This window comes from Orcinus orca, chromosome 20, assembly GCF_937001465.1.
Source record: "Orcinus orca chromosome 20, mOrcOrc1.1, whole genome shotgun sequence".
NCBI classification, from domain to species: domain Eukaryota; kingdom Metazoa; phylum Chordata; class Mammalia; order Artiodactyla; family Delphinidae; genus Orcinus; species Orcinus orca.
Window position 1 is genome coordinate 23,885,913 of NC_064578.1, and position 20,464 is coordinate 23,906,376.

At 39.2% G+C, this 20,464-nt stretch overlaps 1 protein-coding gene and 1 non-coding gene across 3 annotated transcripts in view; both read left to right on the forward strand.

Moving 5' to 3' along the window:
- CDH8 (cadherin 8) overlaps positions 1–20,464 on the forward strand; it is a 377,200-nt gene that overhangs the window by 258,061 nt on the left and 98,675 nt on the right. The window lies entirely within an intron of this gene.
- Positions 15,660–15,790, forward strand: LOC117197014 (small nucleolar RNA SNORA18). Its single transcript, XR_004477481.1, has one exon. It is a non-coding gene; the product is annotated as a small nucleolar RNA SNORA18 (small nucleolar RNA).

Consider the following 20,464-nt stretch of genomic DNA (forward strand, 5'->3'; position numbering starts at 1 on the left):
CCAAATAGGAAATGGTTCTGTCCACATGACAACCCTCAGCTTTACTTGGAACCTTATAGAATTAAAAATATACAACCCAAACTTACATTATTCTGTTGACATCAATGGGAGTTATCTCACCTTTTATTACATCCTTTTTTGATGTTTGTTTTTTTTTTTACTCAGAGATTGAAAACTAAACTTTTTTTTTTTTTTACTTTTTGCATGTAACTTTCTTAAAACCAACAAGACAGAGTACAAAAGAGAACTTTAATTTTGGTCTGTAAAATATAAGCTGAGGTGGGCATAATTCTAGAAATTTAAATGTAAAATTAGGTTATCTTTTTTTTCTAAATCATGAAAGGAAGTTGAAATAAGATCACAGAGAATGTAAGAAATATTGGAATTACTATGAAAATGGCTTAGAAACTTGTTTTCACTTGGTTTTATTATTTAGCCCATCATGTAATGTTTATCTTCCAAAGCCGCAGACCATGTCTTGGAAAAAAATATTAAAGGGAGATTTATTGTATTTGGATGAGATGAATATTTAAAACTACCCAGGACAATAGAACCCCACAGGGGGAGGTTCTAATAAAGATAAAGAAATATTCATTCCAGGGAGAACAATTTAAAATTACTCTCAGATCACCATCTCTTCAGACAAAAGATTTAAACAAATGAAATTAAGCTAAAAAATGGATTTTAGGAAAGTCCATCTGTTATCTCTTAATGAGAATGGAGATGTCATCCTTTATCCTCTTGTGTCAGATTCACTTAACCAAGGCTGAGATGCTTCACTGTGTATATTTCCCAAGAATTTCAGTGGTAATAGATCTAACTTGCCATCGCAATCAACAGGCACATCTCATTACATGATCTGGCAGTTAGATGCCCAAGTACTAACAAGAGATTAGGCTTGTATAGAGCATCTTTGCTAAGTAGCTTTGCTAGTAGCGTCCCTTGAAACTATTTTGCATGGCTGCTGTGTACCATGGTGGTGAAGGCTTAAAGTAAATTTAGCTAAACACTGAAAAAGTATCATGTAATCCCTATGGTACATTTAACTCACATCAGTCTTTGAAAACAGGTACTATTACTGTATGCATTTTCCAGTCCAAGAATCTCAGACATAGGTTAAGTAACTTGCCCAGAGACTCCAAGAGAGCAAAGGGTGGAGACAAGATTGGTACCCTTGTTGCTTAACTGCAGATTACAAGCTCTTAGATGCCTTCTTTGGGGGGAACCCTGCCCTATATCGTCTTTCCTTCCATCCTCCTGCTTAAATCGAGCTTCTGACACTGCCACATCATTTCCTAAAACAAGTGAATGAAATAGTTCTTCTGTGCAAAGCGGAAGGCTGGTGCAGGGACAAGAGTGCACTGGTGGAAAGAACAAGCCTGCATTTGCTCAGGCCCTCGTGTTCTAACGTTTATAACCCAGGGGAGGAACATTGCCTAATGGACAAAGCCAGCCTTTGGAACTGTTCAGACGGGAATTCTATTCCCATTTCCAAGATCAGGAAACTGAGGAACATTTTAGGGGACAGCATTTTTCAAGGAAGTTCACAGAGAACTTGACATGCCCGGCTGATCCCAGTCACCTGGGTTATTGTTCAAACCAGAGTTCTGGTGTTTGCCCAGGACCTATGGAATCAGAAACTCAAGGCAGCCATTCAGGAATCCACTTTTCGCAAGTTCTCCCACCTCCCCTCCACCCTCCCCATCAGATTCACATTATAATTTAATTATATTATAATTAATATAATTTTCTATTATAAACATAATTATGATATTTTGAAGGAGGGCAGAAAAAGGTGATGTGTTCTTCTGTTTGTGTGTTTTGATCTCTATTTTTTGTTATTCCTGTGGTGATAGGTGATATTTCACTGAGCTGAGGTTTGAGCTAAGGCTTGTCAGATGACGCACAAGATCCCTTTAGGTTGGGTAGTGTAGTAAGACCTGCTTAAGAGAGAGATATGGGTAACAAGCTCAGCTGTCAGAGAGATAAAGGATATTGGGGGACAGTAAGGGAAACATTTTCTTACATAGAGTCTCTGCAGGGACATTTCAGAGGCATTGAATGCCCATTTTAGAGTGTCCTTCCCAGAGACAGTGGTGATGTGGGATGGAAAGTGGGGAATCCCGCTGACACTGTGTACCCGAGAGCTGGCAAGTGGCATTTGCAGAAAGCATACTACTATTGGTTACCTGAAATTATTGTAAAGCAGGAAGCATATAATTGCCCATTAAATGAATCTCTTTGAGTTATTGATAATGCATTGCTCTAGCCCACTACAGTGGGCTGCACACAATATTGTCAATGAAGCTTTTCACTAATGATGGTTAGATCTCCCAGGGGACATACTAGTCTGATAGCACTTAAGGAATGTTTCTTCCTGACATAGGGCCCAGCTGCCAGAATAATTGCTTTGTCCAACCCAGGCTACTTAGGAAAAATACATCTTTATAGGGAGCTCATTGTTTCGAGAAATTCTGGGTCCTGGAGTTGGATGGAGTTGGCCACATTTTGCCCGTACAACCTTGGGCAAATTATTTCCTCTCTCTTGCTCTCAGTTTTCCCACCTGTGAAATGGGAGTCATAATTGTTCTTTTAAAATTAGGTTGTAGTAAGAACTGAATTAAAAGTGATGGTACTATACCTTTTAGCTTAAAATCTATAATCTTTAGTAATTGATGAATAAATCACATATGTTCTTGTTAATACAGCCCTAACCTGAGGCTTTGAATAACAGCTTAATTTTAAATTATTTATTTGGTTTGTATTTTCTTTTACCCCTTCTCCCCACAACAACAAAATTGGTAGTCGTGACTTGTGTGTTACTGCTGGGTGCAGTTGTGTTTCTTCATTGCACCGCCAATATGTTCACTGACCTTCCTCTTGTCCCTGGTTCGGGCTTGGTGGATTGACCTGTGCCTAAATAAAAACCCTCGAAATGAAGCAGGCATATTCTGGGAGAGCCTGATTGAATTAAGGACTTCAGATTTTATATCAAGATCTTGTTCAAAATATGCAGTGTCTCTATCTATTGCCTGTGGCATAATCAGGACTAGAGTGTCTTTAAGATCAATATCATTCCCTTGTATAGAATTGAGTGGAAGCAGATGGAGAGAAGGTGTTCTCCAGTTCAGTAACTCTCACAGAAGGGAAAGGATGATGAAAGTCTGAGGTGAACAGTAAAATTCAGGGGCAGGAGTGGTTAAGGGCTCCCAAATATCAGAGAAGCTGTAGCACTATGGCTGACTGTCGGGGAATATAAGCACATGGCAAGTTCCTAGCAAGATCCCCCTACCTCAGACAAGCATGCAGGTGCTATAAGGTAGAGATCAGTGTTCTTAACAATAGAGATTATAATGAAGGGAAGTGGAAATAAATTATGGGAAAGTGAAGGGGAAGCTACAGTTTCCTGGGAAAGAGATCAGCATACAAAATAAGATTTCCCTACAGGGAAGAATGGGAGTGTCATTCCAAGTTCAAGGAGAAGCCTGATACAGGCCCCACATGAATATCATTTTGTGGGTAACCCACACCAGATTTATTTTAACCACTATAGTGCCCACTTCATATACAGCTGCTCCAGTTACTTGAATACTGACTTGGGAATCTCTCCCTTAGTTCCTCTTTGTTCTGCATCCTTTCTACCGATATCCTCCCACCACCTCTCCATCTCTTTCATCTTTACCCCTCTTTTGTTCTAATCTACTGACATTTAGAAAAAGCCTGCAGATTGAGACTGGAGCTATATCAATAGATTTCAACTAGGAACTCCTTTAAGATATCACTATGCCTAATAGCCCCTTAATCCTAACCCAGAAAAAGGCAGAAGGCAAGAGGCTTCCATCCCTATGTCTTGCCCTGGTCTCTCTTTATAAGCCACCCTCCTCAAATCCTTAACAGGAACTCCTACTGTAGATAAAGGATAGGAAGTAGGCAGCAAATAGTAATTCAAGGTTTTCAGCTGCAAGTTGTAGCAAACTGACCAGTCATAGCAAATGGTCGTCTCCAGACTTGAGGGTACCAGATTAAGGGGGGGCAGGTAGGGGAGGTCCTAGATATGTGAAGAGATTATAAATATTGGAGGATAGTAGGTTGATTTACCCTCAGCTACAGTTTCTCTGAGGACAGAGGAAGCACATGGACTTGGGAAGAAAGTGCAGACATCAGTCTACAAGTCAAAGAGAATAACATATGAGTTAAGTGGCCAAGTTTATAAGTCAGTTTGCTTGGATGGAATCATAATTTTTTCATTCAGTCACACTCACTCCATTGGTAAATTACTTCGTTCTGTGGCTTAGTTTCCCTATTTATAAAATGGGGGATATATTGAAACACCTTTAGAGGTGTGTGATAAGGAATGAATATGTTTACATCCTAATATCTTTCCTAACGTAGAATAAACTTCTGGTAATAATGCTTATGCTAATATTAATTATCATAATAATTATAAAGTAAACATTAATTTTATCACTTTATATAATTAAAGAGGATATGCCTAAAAGTAATCTTTTTGTCATCAAGTAAAACCACCCACCTTTATTTTAAGGATATACAAATTGTGAGTTTTTGAGGACGTATCATCCTGAGCTGATTTGGGAGGTATAATTTTCCACAAAAATATGTATCCAAAAGGAGGGGCTTCTTTCCTCTTGTCAGTCCTGGCCAGCTTGGCAACCTTAAAAGCCTCCTTCTTACCCCAAACTAAGGTCACAGTTACTGTTACCACTGCTTTCTCAGACAGCAGTAGTGCTTACTAAGTAAAAGCAAACTATGAAGTCAAATTTTCAGAGCCAGAACATATGCTCTGTGTGTGATTTGAATAAGTCACATAATCTCTTTTAGCCTCAGTTGCTATATTTGAAGTTTGTCATGACAATTAAATGATGTAATACAGGTAAACTGCGTAAAATAGAGCCTGGCGTATAGGAAGGACTCAATAACGTTTCTCCTTTCCCCTCTCTAGTGCCCCTCCCCCCTCCTTCCTCACCCTCCTCTCTATCCTTCTCCAGACCAAACCTGGTGCCTACTCAACCCTGCATAAACATAAACTTTATGTCCTTTATCTAAACATTCTATTTGTCATTCAGATCTCCCTTTTTCTCCCAGCCACTTGGGCTTAGGAATAAAGGGAACCAAAATAGTCATATGGACATTGATTTGTATTGGTTCACTTCTGCTGCATAAATGACCGTGTCAAAACTTAAAATGATAAAGATGTATTTCTCGTGGTTCTCTGGAGAAGCTGAGTGGTTCTTTTGGTCTGAACTGGTTTTGCTAGTCTATCTGGTCAGCTGGTGGCTTGTCTGGGGCTGGATGATCTATATTGGCACCAATTGTATATATGACAGGCTAGTTAGGCGTTAGTTAGCGCCTCTTCTCTGCTCCACATGGCCTCGCATCCTCTCATAGGCTAGCTCAGCTCCTCTGGTGCTACTCCCAGGCGTCCATGGAACAACAAAAGACTGGGGAGCAAGTACTTGCCAAGTCTCTATTTGCATCAAGTTTGCAAATCCCATTGGTCAAAGCAAGTCACATTACCAAGAGTAGGTTTAAGGAGTGGAGAAACAAATGTCACCTCTTGATGGGAGGAGTTGGAATTTCCAATTATGATGGGCATTCTTTTTTAGAAAAATTAATTTCACACTGGGATGCTAAATCTCAGTGTATATGACCAAGGAATCATATGGACCTGTAGCCTACACACATAGGTACGTCCCTTCTAGATTCCTCTTCTCACATACATCTAAAATTCTCTGCTCTCACGTCTTACTTATTTGAGAAAAAGGATTGGACACAGTATTTCTAACAGCTGTCAACTATAGATTCTTTAGAATTTCAACTTAAGTAGCAATTTGTATTATTCATAATAAATCTATTAGCACATTTTTAATGCTACAAAAATTTCTCCTACCTGACTGCTAGTGTAAGCTTTAGCAACTAGCATTAATCCTTTGCTATAAGGTCTCAAAGATCCATGCTCTTTGCCTTTAAGAGACTGGTTGCAGCTTATAATACCCATTTACTTGCTTGAGGTTTTGAAATTACCTTTTTTGTTTGTTTGTTTGTTTGTTTGTTTGTTTTGGCTATGCCTTGTGACTTCCGGGATCTTAGTTCCACGACCAGGGATGATCAAACCCGGGCCCACAGCAGTGAAAGGGCCGAGTCCTAACAACTGGGCTACCAGGGAATTCCTTGAAAATACATTTCTAAAGGGAGAAATTGGTAAAGTCCTTGTTCTCATGAGACATTTTATTATTGCTTTGTTATTGATCACTGTTTTATCCTGGGAGCCTAGCACAGTGGGGCTCCCAGTACATATTTGCTGAGTTAATGAATGAATAAAGGAAATAAGAATTAATACCACAAGATAGTAACCTGATTATTTCTGACTCTAAACAGACACTATTGATTAATTGGTGGAAAGGATCTCTGCTTTTAATATACCCCACTTAGCTCTTTGTTAAAAGTCTTGGGCAGACAAGCACATAGGCACAGTGGCTTTTCTGGAGTTTTTAAAGTCATTCTTTCCTGAGTGACTGAAGGTGAGGCATAAAGGGCAGGAATGACTATGCTCTCCTTGTATGAAAATTGTGGGGCACTGACTGTACTCAAAAGGAAGAATTCCCAAAGAATATTAACCAATCTAAGGTCAGAGACAGAGACCATGAGAAAGGTGCTGGCAGAGAGGAGCCTCAGGTCCTCTCACTTTTTCCCCAAGGAGCCAGGCTTCTGATCTAAGAACCTTTATTTCTCTTCCCTCTGAGAGCCTGAGGCAAGCCCTGAATTATGCCAGCCCACACTTCATTACCCAATGAGCCCGTTTATCGTTTAATCTGATATGTATTGAACAAGTAAGTGGAAGCAGGTTACAAAGCAGCAAAGCCTAAAGAATGAAAATGCAGCATGTTTTCTGATTACAGGACTCCCTAATCCAGGGCTTAGAAGTCAGGGCTAAAAATAGATGCCAGTTCCATCTCTGATCCACCCCCACCCACCTAGCATTTCAGTGCCAGGTCAGGTGGCCCTTTTAGCCAGATGGTAGAATTTTGAACTATGATAACTTGCTTCCATCTAATTTGGGGTGGCAGGGCATTGGTCACTCTACACCCTCACTTATGATACTGATACCTTCTTGTTCCTGGAGTAGCTATAGGACAAGGGTTCACCCCATGTGATACCCAAGGTCAAGGGTTACGCTGTTTGTCACAAAGAAGCAAGGAAGTAGAATGTAAAGAAACTGTCTCTAAGGCATGCACTGAAACTCTAAATATTATTATAAAAAATAATATTATATAAAAATATTTATAATATTATAAAAAGCATATAATTTGGAGTAGGGTGGGATCTCTCCATTGGATGGGAGAGACAGTCTTCTCTGGGAAGATTCTTTGTGGATGGTATATTTTCATCAGGGTCATAAAGGCAACAGCAGGCTTTTGTCAGAGATGTATTTCCAAACTAACAAACGTCTTAATCAAGAGGAGAAGAGCACAGAATATCTTCTGCAGATTAGAGAACTCAGGAGAGAAAAGAATATATGGTTGGAAAGTTAAGTATGGAAAATTATGATTGCCTTCGGATGCCAGGCACAGGAAATGATCTTATTCTCTGTGTCAGAGGGGCCCATCAAATACATAGAAATATCAAAATAAGGGAAATGTCTGGCTCAGAATATTAGCATTCCAGATTTAGGAGCAGAATAGGTTATGAGTGGAACGAGAGCCTACAACCTAGAGAATGAGAAGGGGAAGAATATGGCTATGATGGTGGCTCAGAATCGCCCAGAGAGCTTGTTACAACACTGGGCCAAAGAATCTGTATTTCTAACAAGTCCCCACGTGAGGCCGATGCTGCCGGCCCAGGTCCCGCACTTGGAGAACCACTGCTATAACCCCTGCAGTCCTGATTCAGAGTAAAACTGAAGCTGCGTTAGAAATGGAGTTTGAATGAACAGAAATTGGCATCTGGCTAAAACTAATGAGCAGCAAGGAAACTGATGGAGACTAAACCGTGGTGACGAGAATGAAAGTAATGATACAATTAAGAGTTACTGCTTACTGTATGCTAGGCAACATTCTAGCCCTTCTCATGCCCTTTATCCATTTAATCCTCACAACGGTTCCATAAATTGGTACCACCTGTCTCTCATCTCATAAAGAAAGCTAAGATACCAAACTTCAAGCTCTCCATGTTTAGGTGGCTAAGTTTGGATTTGATCCTAGGTTTGTCTGACTCTTCAGCCCAATCTCTGACAATTGAGCCTGCATCCTCTCCTAGTGATAGCCTAGTTGCTCCTGAGACATATCATGATTCATGTTAACAAGTCAAAAAACAGAAAAGATGGTCCATCCTTCCAAAGTTTAAGAGTTCACAGCCCTCCTTTGACTAGCTCTTTATAAAACAGGTTAGAACACAATGGGATGTCACTGATACGCTTTTTTCCCCACTGAAAGGGTGGGAGGAGGTCCAGTTGGGGATAATGAATCTAAAATTTGCATCTGTGAACTAGCTGTTCCAGGGGAATTTGGATTTTTAGGAACCTCCAGTTCCTAAATTTAAAACAAAGGGGCTCCTTTATTGAAGTTTGAATGCTCCTGCAACCCACTGAGATAAGCCTAGAATGATGCTGAAGTCTGCTCCGCACACCTGCTGTTATAATTTGACAATGAATGATTAACAATAGGCTGAAGAAGGGAGACATGGAATAAAACCATGGATGACAAATGTGGAAGGAAAAAGCGTCGGCTATGCAGCCAAACAAATATGAATTCCAACCTAGTTTACATTAACAACAACCTACTTGAACATCAACAGTTTCCTTGATCAATCTAATGTGTTTATTTATTGGTTAAAAGGAAACTGCAATACTCAATAGGGAACTAACACTCAGCTGGTTGATATAGAGAATATATATGCATATATAATTATCATATTTCTGTAATTAATATAGATTACATTAATATATTATACTCATCACATTATATTATTACATATTATTTACTATAATTTAATATGGTATAATATAAATATATTCTCTATATCTGTTTTTAGCAATGGCAATAATAATAAAAGCCTCATCACCTGTTCTTTCAGGTGAACTATTGTGAGCTTGATGTTCAAGAGACACTGACTTAAAAAAAAAAAGACACTGACTTTTTAGAACATTCTCTGTCTTGACTTTAACTGTTTTGTTCAGTAAAACAAACAATTCTAATGCGCTATGAAGAAAATCTGTGTTTTTCTATTTTATAAAAATATATATATATGTATTTTTCCTAGCTCTAAAATAAGGCTTGTCTTCAGGTTGTGTTTTAGGCACAGTATCTGAATCTCATTGCCGGTTAATACTTGAGTATCTCTGGATATAAACATACCCACACTGAGCCAGCATCTGATTTCCTGCTGAAGTGTTTTTCACATTTCCAATATAATTATGTAGCAGTTACAAAGAAACCAAGACTGAACTCCACAGAATACAACAAATCCACATTTGTTTATTTAAGAAACGATATAAAAAGCATGGAAGACAGAACTGATGTGTTGGGTGACTTCTCAGGGAAACTGATAACCTAAAATAAATCTGAAAATATCTGGATATTTATCAGAAGTGATTGGTTAGGCATGGGTTGAAAAAGGCATTTAGATGTTCTACAAATGGCCTCTGGCATATAAATAGGAGACCTTAGTGAAAATGGAAAATACTGAATTAGATATCTTTATTTTGGTTTTGGTCTCTGAATGATTGATTTTGTCCCTTGTAGTCTCCATCTTAAAGAGAGTTAAGATCCAATAAATTAGTCAGTAAATGTACCAAATGACTGTTGACTGAGCACACAAAACTTTAGTGAGTCAAACACATTTCTGCACCTCTGTACTAGACACTATGGCCACATGTTGTTAAAGACATAGTTCCCGGCCTGGATGCGGGGCTTCTGCAGTAGGGAGATAATTGCTGGACTACAAGCAGGTTGTCTAATGGAAGGAGACAGAACACATCCTAACAACACATATGAGGAAGAAATTAGCTCTGTATGGTGCCTTCTCCAGTGTCCCTAGGAGTCAAGTGCAATGCTCTATTGGGACAAGTGAAGAGGAAGAGCAAGAATGTTGCAGGTGAAGGGAATAGCATGAATCCACCCAGGATGTTTTGGGAATTTTGTGATGAAAGGTAGGGAATTGTTGATCTTGGCTTGTTTCAGTCCTGGTTATGGGAGCCTCCACTGTATGCACACTTATTTCCACGTGGACCGTTCTGTTGTGCTTTTTAGCCAACAGGACAATAAAAATGAACACCCAAGGTATATTGTCTGTTTGTAGAAGGACTGGAGAAGCTTACTGGTCTTTGGACATCATAGGAATTACGATTTGGGAAAGTTGCATAGATGCATACAGAGCAACTCTCCTACGATCTCCTTTGATTCAGCGTCTAGCTCTGTTAAATTTACTAATATCTGTGAGTGGCAGTCAAGGCAAACTAGAATTTGAGATGCTACCTAATTCCAGGCAGAATGACAGTCACCACTGTGTGCAAACATTTGTTTCATTCACTCCTTACAACAGCATTGGGATGGACACATCCTGAGCATTGTTTCAGAAATACATGAAATGAAATCTGGGGAAGTCAGGGAACGTATATGAGGTCACAGATCTAACTAACACTATGAGGTTCAAATCCACCAGGTTTAATACCAAAGCCTGAACTCTCTACTCTTTGGTGCTACTAATTGTGACAGATGGGAAAACAGGGCAAACATCCTTGAAAAATATTAATCTCTGTACAAATGTGTCATTAAATGCCAGGCTTTGTGCTAGGCACTATACGTTCGGGAAGAAAAAATCAGGGAATTAAATTGCTGGTAGTCTACTTGTGATAAAAATCATAAATATAAAAGTCACATAAGGTAGTATGTTTATTTTATTCAGCATAGTTTTGCCAAGAAACTTGGCTCATCTACACCTTCACATGAATATTTTTGTCCTTCTTCTTAATGGACACATACTGTCATTATTGTGTCTACAATAGGAACAACTAATTTTAAGAGGCAAGGAGTCGGGTATGATAAATCCATTCAGGAAACATAGGTTCAATTCTTGGACCTATCATAATGGTACTTCTGGACTTCAGAGTTCTCTTTAGCCTGTGGATAAAATGGGACCATCACTAAGTTCTCACCCATCTCGGGTTGATGGGTCTTCAGTGGCTGCAGCATAATATGAGAATGAAGAGCACAGGTTTGGGGACAGAAAGATATGGGGTTGTAAGCTAACTACAATACCTGTAACTCAGGTGATGTTAGGAAAAGCGCTTATCCTTTCTAAGCCTTATTTTCATCATTTGTAAGGTGTACATAATAACATTTTTCTATAGTGTTGTATGCTTCACCTACCATAGTCCCTAGTCTTAAAAAAATCATAGAATAGTTGAAATATACAGGGGAACATGTGGGGGAAGCAAAAATCTTTAATCCTTTAAAACAGCATATTCAAAGTATGGTCTAGTGTAAACCCTTTTAGGGGTTCCATGAGGTCACAGTGTGTTTATAATAATACACAGATGCTATTTGCCTTTTTCTCTCTCATGTTCTCACACGTGAGAGTGGAGTTTTCCAAAGGCTACATAACATGTGTTGGTATCATTGCTCAATGGCTAATGAAATGTGTGTATGTGTGTATTATTTTGTTTTAAAAATTAGTTGTGATTTCTAGTTGCTAAATATTGAGAGATATAAGCTAGTAACATGTTTTTATAAATAAAAACATTTTGATTTCTTTAGTTATTTTTAAGTGTATAAGGAGGCCCTGAGACCAAACTGTTTAAGAACCATGGCTTTAGGAAGGCATTTATCTTCCCAATTAGTTTGAGATATAGTAACAGCAAGAAGTATTGCTATATCTTAGATATCATGTTGATAAAATAATTTATCACCAGCAAAATGTAGGTTGGATATTGAAAGAAGTAATGTATATAACATCTTTCATAGGATTCTTGGTATAGTATAGAGAGTAAGAGCTCACTAAATGTTGGTCATTGTTACGAGCAGAATGAAAATGAAGTTATCCTCAGTGGAAATAGATTGACATTATAATTGACATTTCTAGGGTCTCATCAAATAAGGCTGCCTTCTCTAGAGACAGCATTTTGTCAGGACAGATCAAAGACTTGCCTTCTGTTAAATCCCGGGTATTGTTACTCTTTCAGAGAGGCATATGAGCAGGAATAGGGAATTAAGTATGTCACAGAGATAAAGGCGGGGGGCCCATCCAGGTCTTCCAGGGAGTGACACCCCGGTATAAGGACCAAGCCTGATGTGCTCTTTCAAGACAAGCCCTGCCTCTAGAAATAGGCGGATTAACAGAACACAGGGCTGCTAGGATTTAAATTGCACATCTAACTCCCATTCCTCTCACTCCATGTTTTTTCAAGCCAATTTTTGTGACTATTTTATTCAATTTTAGAAATGCTGCAGTAAAATTTGCTGACCTAGATGATGATGATAATAATGACAACAACAACTATCATTCCATCATTTCTTGAACTTACTTTCCTCAGAGCTTGACACAGCATTCTAAGTAGTCACCCATGTATTTTACAAAACTTTCCTGTGTGGTTAGAAATTAGATTATCTACATTGTGCAAATGAGCAAATCAGATAGCTATTGTGTGTCTTTAAGCTTTAAGGACTTTACAACTAGTACTTGGTGGAGCCAAACTTTGAACCTTCGTTTGTCTGACACCAGAACCTCTGCCTTAACCACTGTGCCACACTCCAAAGCCTTTGGCGGACATTTTCTTTTCACTGTAAATTAATGTATTCACATTCTTGTTAAGCAGGTGTCTTCCATGGGCTTGGCTAATGCATATCTGTGCTGAAGCACCATTCTCTTCAGGAATGTGCTGACAGAATAAAGTTTCTGTTCCCACAAAGCTGAGGACAAAACCCTAAATCTCAGTGAATGTATCAAGGTGAATGATATTTTGGAAAATTTAGTCATGAAAGTGAGGCTCTTGCCAGATAAGGATAACTTTGGCCTCCAGATTTCATTTCTGCTAGTAATAGGAATTCCTTACACTTCTCTTTTTATATTATATATTTGGTAAACTGATTCTTTATTCTTTACAACATTGAAGCCTCAAAACAACAATATGAAAATAAGCCAGGGCTGGTTGTATTATCCTACATTTTAGATGATGTAGCTGAAAGTTAGAAAGCTTGAGTTGTTTTCTCAGGATCATTCTGCTAGACAGTGTAAAGTCATTTGGTAACCCTAAGACTTTTCATGAATCTGTAATTAGCATGTGCTTCACTAATATTCATTTTGCAAGAACAGATATGTACCAGATCAATTCTGGTAATACAGACTGTGAGGATGGTAACAATAATACCACCTCTTGGTCACTCTGTGTATTACCATCAATTTTATGGAGTAGTTATTTTATTTTATTTTATTTTTTGCGGCACGCGGGCCTCTCACTGATGTGGCCTCTCCTGTTGCAGAGCACAGGCTCCGGACGCGCAGGCTCAGCGGCCATGGCTCACGGGCCCAGCTGCTCCGCGGCATGTGGGATGTTCCCCGACCGGGGCACGAACCCGTGTCCCCTGCATCGGCAAGTGGACTCTCAACCACTGCGCCACCACGGAAGCCCCTGGCGTAGTTATTTTACCTAGGAACTGTATAAGGAGTGTCACACACACTTTTAAATCAGGCAGAAATCATCTTGGTAAACACCTTGAAAAGTGTTAGCACATCAGAAGAAATCGAATTGAGAATGGGCGTGTTTCCACTGTCTTCAAGGGAGCAAGATGGCTGCTGCCCTGCTCCTTACACAGTGCTCATCCTCTCACCTCTCTGCAGACTGTCTTCTCCAAAGCACATAAATGCAGCCCTGGAGTTGTGCATGCTTGAGGCTCAGAAGTTAGATCTTGTTTTTAAGGTGCCAGGATAATGTTGGCCTGAAGCTCCTCTTCATACCATAAGTAACTTGCATGGACAAAAGACTATTAACTTTTCTTAGTACAATAAATATTGAGATAAGAGACTGTTAAGTAAATAGATTATATTATCTTCATTTTATAAAATTGAGATATATGGAGATAATTTCCTCAAGATCACTGAATGAGCAATTTCTAAAATTAAAATGTCTACCAAGTCTGTCTTTCTACATCAGTAGACTATATTCAAGTTAAGAGCACATGGACTCCTTGCAAATAACTAAGTTTATTCTGGATATAGAGTCTCTCCTCTCTCTCTGACTCCTTTCTCTCCTCCCATGGAATCAGCCTTGGGTTTCTCAAAGGAATGCAGCTAATTTAAAAAGTTTAGGGCTTCCCTGGTGGCGCAGTGGTTAAGAATCTGCCTGCCAATGCAGGGGACACGGGTTCGAGCCCTGGTCCGGGAAGATCCCACATGCCGCGGAGCAACTAAGCCTATGCACCACAACTACTGAGCCCACGCGCCTAGAGCCTGTGCTCTGCAACAAGAGAAGCCACCGCAACGAAAAGCCCGCGCACCAAAACCAAAAGTAGACCCCGCTCGCTGCAACTAGAGAAAGCCTGTGCGCAGCAACGAAGACACAATGCAGCCAAAAATAAGTATAAATAATTAATTAAAATAAATAAATAAAAAGTTTATATCGGTCTATTGCTGAAGTACTGGGTCAAGCCAGATGTGAATTTCAGACCTTGTTTCATATTTGAAAACAATAAAGTTACTTCCTTTCTTACCAGAGTTAAAGCCTAGAAGGCAGAAAACAGTAGAACTCTCCTGCGTTAATGCGAGAGCATTTTTAAACAATTAGATGCCTATAATACGTGATGTCAAAACATCTGGCAGCAGAAATGAAAAATTAAATCAACTGGAATTTATCCACATACAGCCAAGCAACAGACGTGGGGGAAAGGCTGGATGAGTATCTCAACTAATTTTGATAAATTCCAGGAGAGATAAACCCTAATTGTCCACTTATTAAGTCTTTGGAATCATGGGTCTAATGATAGTAATCCCATCTGAAGGTTGGGTGCCAACTGAAGTGTCAGCTTGCAGCATTTGAAGATCACACCTTTCTTGGTTTCTTAATTCTCAGATGTCTTCATTTTTTTTTTTTTTCTGAAAAATTGTTTAGTTTCTCAGATCTGTTTGAGATTTAGGCATTTGATTTAAGCACTTGATTCAAACAACAAAAAGCTCTTTAAAAATCACATTATTCCTGCATTCTTATATCTGCCTTACTCACCAAGATTGGTAGGGTCATAGTTCTACTGGAAATTTTATTTGAAGAATCCAATAGAATAATGATGATGATCTCTTAATTTATCCAGATTACAGCTCTTTACATGTATTTCATTAATCTTTGCAGCATTTCTCTGAAGTATGTAAAGGGCAAGTATTATTAGACCCATTTTTCAAGTGTAGAAAACAAGATAAAATGAGATAGAAAATCATTTTCCTAGGATAGCAATAAGAGCCTTGACCAAACCACCTCATATATGTAGTTGCAGTATTGCTTTGAAAACGTGACAAATGCTAGCTAGTTAATTTACTTGGAAATTATTTCTTAAACTTGTAAGATGAGTTATTAGTGTGTGTGTGTGTGTGTGTAGATCTGTATCTATATTTATATTCTGAGGGGAAGAGGAAAGGGAATTGTTTCTATAAGCCTTGGAGTTGAGGTCTATCCCAATGAGGCTTTTCCTATAGACCTACATCGTTGGAAACACCTCACAGGATAACTATGTGGTTTCCTTTACTCACAGAACTATGTGTTAAATCTGTGGGAAAGAACTACAAGACAGAGCTGCTAAATATACTATTCTAGGGTGTGATAGCTTAGGAATTAATATTATTTGAACTTAATGAATGTTTAGAGGGTGTCTTAAATTCAGAACCAGGCAGATCCATCTCCTCTGACCCTGAACATCGCCCTAAAGTAAATTGCTTGAGGAAACTGGATCCTAAAGTGGGGAATTTTTGAAGTGTGTCCATATTCCATTGGTTATCAAAGAAGCCTGACTAAAAGAATTGTGCATGACTTGACATGACAACTGTGGATTGAGCAAAAGTTCTTTTTGGAAGGGCTACCTTGAAGATTATGACTGAAACATTGGAGGAACTAAGGTAGATTGGCAGTGGAAGGAATCAGAATGTGTGAAATTCCTTAAAAATGTATTGACTTTAAATAATTTTGCCTGTGTTACACATAATTTTTAAAACGCTTTACACTTTTTGCAAAATAAATAAATAAAATAAGCATTGGAGAACTGAGAACTAATTTAACTTAGTCAATCCTCTCTTGGTCTATGTCATGCCACCTATTACCTTCACCGTGTCAGTTTTCTCTACCTTTCCTACCCAAAGCTCATGACACAACAGACTATGAAGACAGAGAATCTTTGGTATACTTCGTTCAGTGTGGAGACAAGACGAAATGTACAGCAACATTAATCAGACAGTTTATGGACACGTATAATGGTTATGCTGTGTCAGTAATTGGATGTGAATGGTTAACGATTCATGTAGATGGTAGTAATTAGTCTTACTTTTCCAAAGATAAACTGAGCACATTTGGAGCCATCTGTGGAGAAAGACAGGAAAAGAGTTGAAGTTGGGTAGTTCTCTTTGATTTGAATCTAAAACCCATTCCTTTCTCAACTGACTGCTCCTGACCTCTTTTCAATGCCCTTTCCTACTTCTGTCATCAAAGAAAGGAATTCGGGGAAGGTAGCATTTTGTTTGAATTCTGTCTAGGCCACATATGCGTTGTGTGACTATGGGAAAGCCCCCCCCACCATGTTTCTGAGCTTCAGCTTCCTTCTTTGTGAAACGTGAGTGATAATATCAACATCATAGGAATGTTGAATGATCTAAAGTAGAGAAGGCACCTAGTTAGCACCTAGCATCATGCCTGGTACATTGAAATTGACAATTAGTTATATTCGATGTATTCATTCGATTGTTATAGTATATTGTTCACCCTAAGTTATTCATCTTTGAATTTCCAGGGGCTAGCAGAAACTAGAGTATGATGCTCAAGGATACTAGTTGCTATTATTTTATTTATTTTTGGCTGTGTTGGGTCTTCGTTTCTGCGCGAGGGCTTTCTCTAGTTATGGCAAGCAGGGGCCACTCTTCATCGCGGTGCGCGGGCCTTTCACTATGGCGGCCTCTCCCGTTGCGGAGCACAGGCTTCAGATGCGCAGGCTCAGTAGTTGTGGCTCACGGGCCCAGTTGCTCCGCGGCATGTGGGATCCTCCCAGAGCAGGGCTCGAACTCGTGTCCCCTGCATTAGCAGGCAGATTCTCAACCACTGCGCCACCAGGGAAGCCCACTAGTTGCTATTATTAATGAGGGTCTACCCTGCTCCATTAGCCGTGTGCTTTGCTGTTATAGATATAACTTTATTATTTCACTTCTGAAGATTCTACAAAAATATACAGAATCCTAATCTATTCTCTCACAGCTTTGAAGCATTTTCTAGCTATGCCTCCCTATTTATTTGGCAAAAAGGATTAAAAAAAAAACTACACCTCCCCCTGAAGTCCCTAAACCATCTACTCAATCTGAATATTGCTATTTTCTTGAAGTTAAACCCTAGACATAAAAATAACTGATTTTTTATGCTGTCAGTTGTGCATTCAGATAACACTTGGTTCTGCCAGCAACTTCCACAGAATTGAAGTTTAGAAGATAAATAGGCAGAAAAGCCAGTCAGAGACAATCAGAGGTTTCCCTTTCAACTCTGCCTCCCAATAGTATTATTTTACAGCTAATGTGCACTCTGTCGACTTGTAGTCTGTGCCTTGTGTTGCACATGGAAGGATCAATGGGGGGCCTTGGGGAGGAGGAGGACCAGAGCACGCAGACACTCTGCAATCCCGAAACCAGAACATCCTGGGTGGTGTATCTGAGGTTCCTGTTATGAGCTTAGTGTCCAGAAATGATATGGTCAAAACTGCCTGAGTGAATAATAATATCTGTTTTGACTCTGGAATGTGTGTCAGCAGTTCAGACACTCCCTGTTGTAAATAGCTGGAAACCAGAACTGGCCCACAGGAGCTAGACTAACAGATGAAGAAAGACTGGACAATTGAGCATCGTGCTTATTAACACAGGCTCTGGAGGGATCCAGACCAGAAGGATCATTTCTGTTGTTCCTTTATGTACTGTGCAAGCTCAAATCCTAGGCTCCTTCTAAGATGTGTCATCTTGGGCAACTTGTTTAATATCCCTGCCCCAGCAGGAAGTTGGTGCCCAAATGTTCTCACTATCACTAGAAACAAAGCTGTATTTCCATGGGATGCACATAGTAGTTGTTCAGCAAATACACTAAGGCACCACTTCTTAAGCTTTTCTGTCCCTTTGAGTTAACTGGAGATCTTGTAAAAAGGCAGATTTGGATTCTCTAAGTCTGGAGTACAGATCCTGCATTTCTAATAAACTTGCAGATGATGCTGATGTTACTGGTCAGTGGAGTAAATATGAGCAGCAAGGCTCTGTTTAGTATATGTTTAATAGTTATCACAGAACAAAACTCTAGGCTAGTGTTTCTCAGAGTTCAGCACGCATCACACCCACCGGGAGGTGACTATTGAAGCACAGATTGCTTGTGCTTCACTGGGTCTGAGTTGGAGCCTGAGAATTTGCATATTTAACAAGTTTCTGAGTGATAGTCATACTGCAGTGTGTACCATAAGTTGAAAAGCACTGACCTAGGCGAGTTCCTCCCTTATTTGAAAACTTCTGTTAATAGTTTTGAAAACCATATTTGGTTTTTCAGTCTTAGGTAGATGACGATCATCAGGAAGTATTATTTATTTATTTAATATAATCGTATATTTGCATGCAGTTGTAAATATATATATACATATATATGGAGAGTTCCTGTGCACCCTTTATACAGCTTCTTCTAATGGTAACATCTTGCAAAACTATAGTACAGTGTCACAACCAGGATACCACCATCCATACAGTCTACCCAAACTTATTCAGGTATCTCCAGTTTTACTTGTCCTCTGTGTGTGTGTGTGTGTGTGTGTGTGTGTGTGTGTGTGTGTGTGTGTGTGTGTGTGTGAGAGAGAGATTAGCTCTGTGTAATTCTATCACATGTCAGTTCATGTATATACCACCACAGTCAAGACATAATGAGACTTTCGTCACTCACCACAAGAATCTCTCCTGTTGTCCTTTTATAATCACTCTTTTAGTCAAAACCAATACATTTCCTTTAAAGACTGTAAGTTTCTAACAAGTCCATTTATAATACACTCCATTAAAAAAGAGCTACACTCCCATATCTCTTCACAATAAGCCCTTCTTGACCTTGGGAATCTAGTGAAACTGCTATGGTCAATACTCTTAAGATTTTTAACAGAGAGGATCTGGGAGATTATTCTGTCCTTAAAATCTTCACAGAGACTTTTATCTCTCTGAAAGTTCCCATGAGGAACCTCAGATCTTTCTGAGATAGTAACAACAAAGGATCATATTGTCCCAATCTGTATTTGATCGGTGGACTGAGATATTTCTTAACTTGATAATTGTTTTTCTCTGGAGAAGCTGCAAATGAAAAAGTTTTATTTTCAAACCCAACCAGTCTTGATGGAAAAATTCCTTCTTTAGCCAATGTGTCTCCATCCACATTTTGTTTAGTCAATGAGAAGAAGTGATGTGGTATTTTAAAAATTCTGCCTCTGCCTGGAATCTCTTAATCATCAAATTCATTAGGTACATTACCTTTTCTTCTGCATGACCTGCAGGCGACATGGTCAAAAATCTAGCCACTACATACAAGGGTCTCCTTTCCTCCAACTTCCAATAATACTTTCCCTATTTTCTTTACTATAAAACCCTGTCAACAGCCTCTTCACATCCTTTAGTCTTTCGACACTCTCCCTGGGGCCCTTTAGGCTTTCACCAGAGCCTTCCTAATTTATCTAGCTCCTGTCTGCCACCTGGTCCCAAAACCAATGCCACATGTTTTAAGTTTTCATTACAGTAGCACATTACATCCAGACACTAAAAATCTGTTCTGATTATCTACTGTTACATAACAAACTATTCCACAACTTAGTGGCATAAAACAACAAATATGTATTTTACTCACAAATCTGAAATGTGAGCAGTGCCTGTCAGGGTCAGCTTGTCTCTGCAGAATGTGGTACCAGCTGGGATAGCCTGAATGTGGCTGACCATCCAATTCCAATATGACTCACTCACATGACTGGCACATTGGTGTTGGCTGTTAGCTGCCTTTCTAAGAGGTAGCCTGGGCTTCTTCATTGCTTGGTATCTGTGTTCCAACAGTGAGTATCCCAACAAAGATGGGAAGTGGAAGCTGGTAACTTTGTAAACTTGAGTCTAGAAATTGACATAATTCACTTTTTTCATATACTATTTATTAGTAAGAGAATAGACATTCAAGAGAGTGGAACATATTCCCCCACCTTGCAACGAGAGGCATGTCAAACAATTT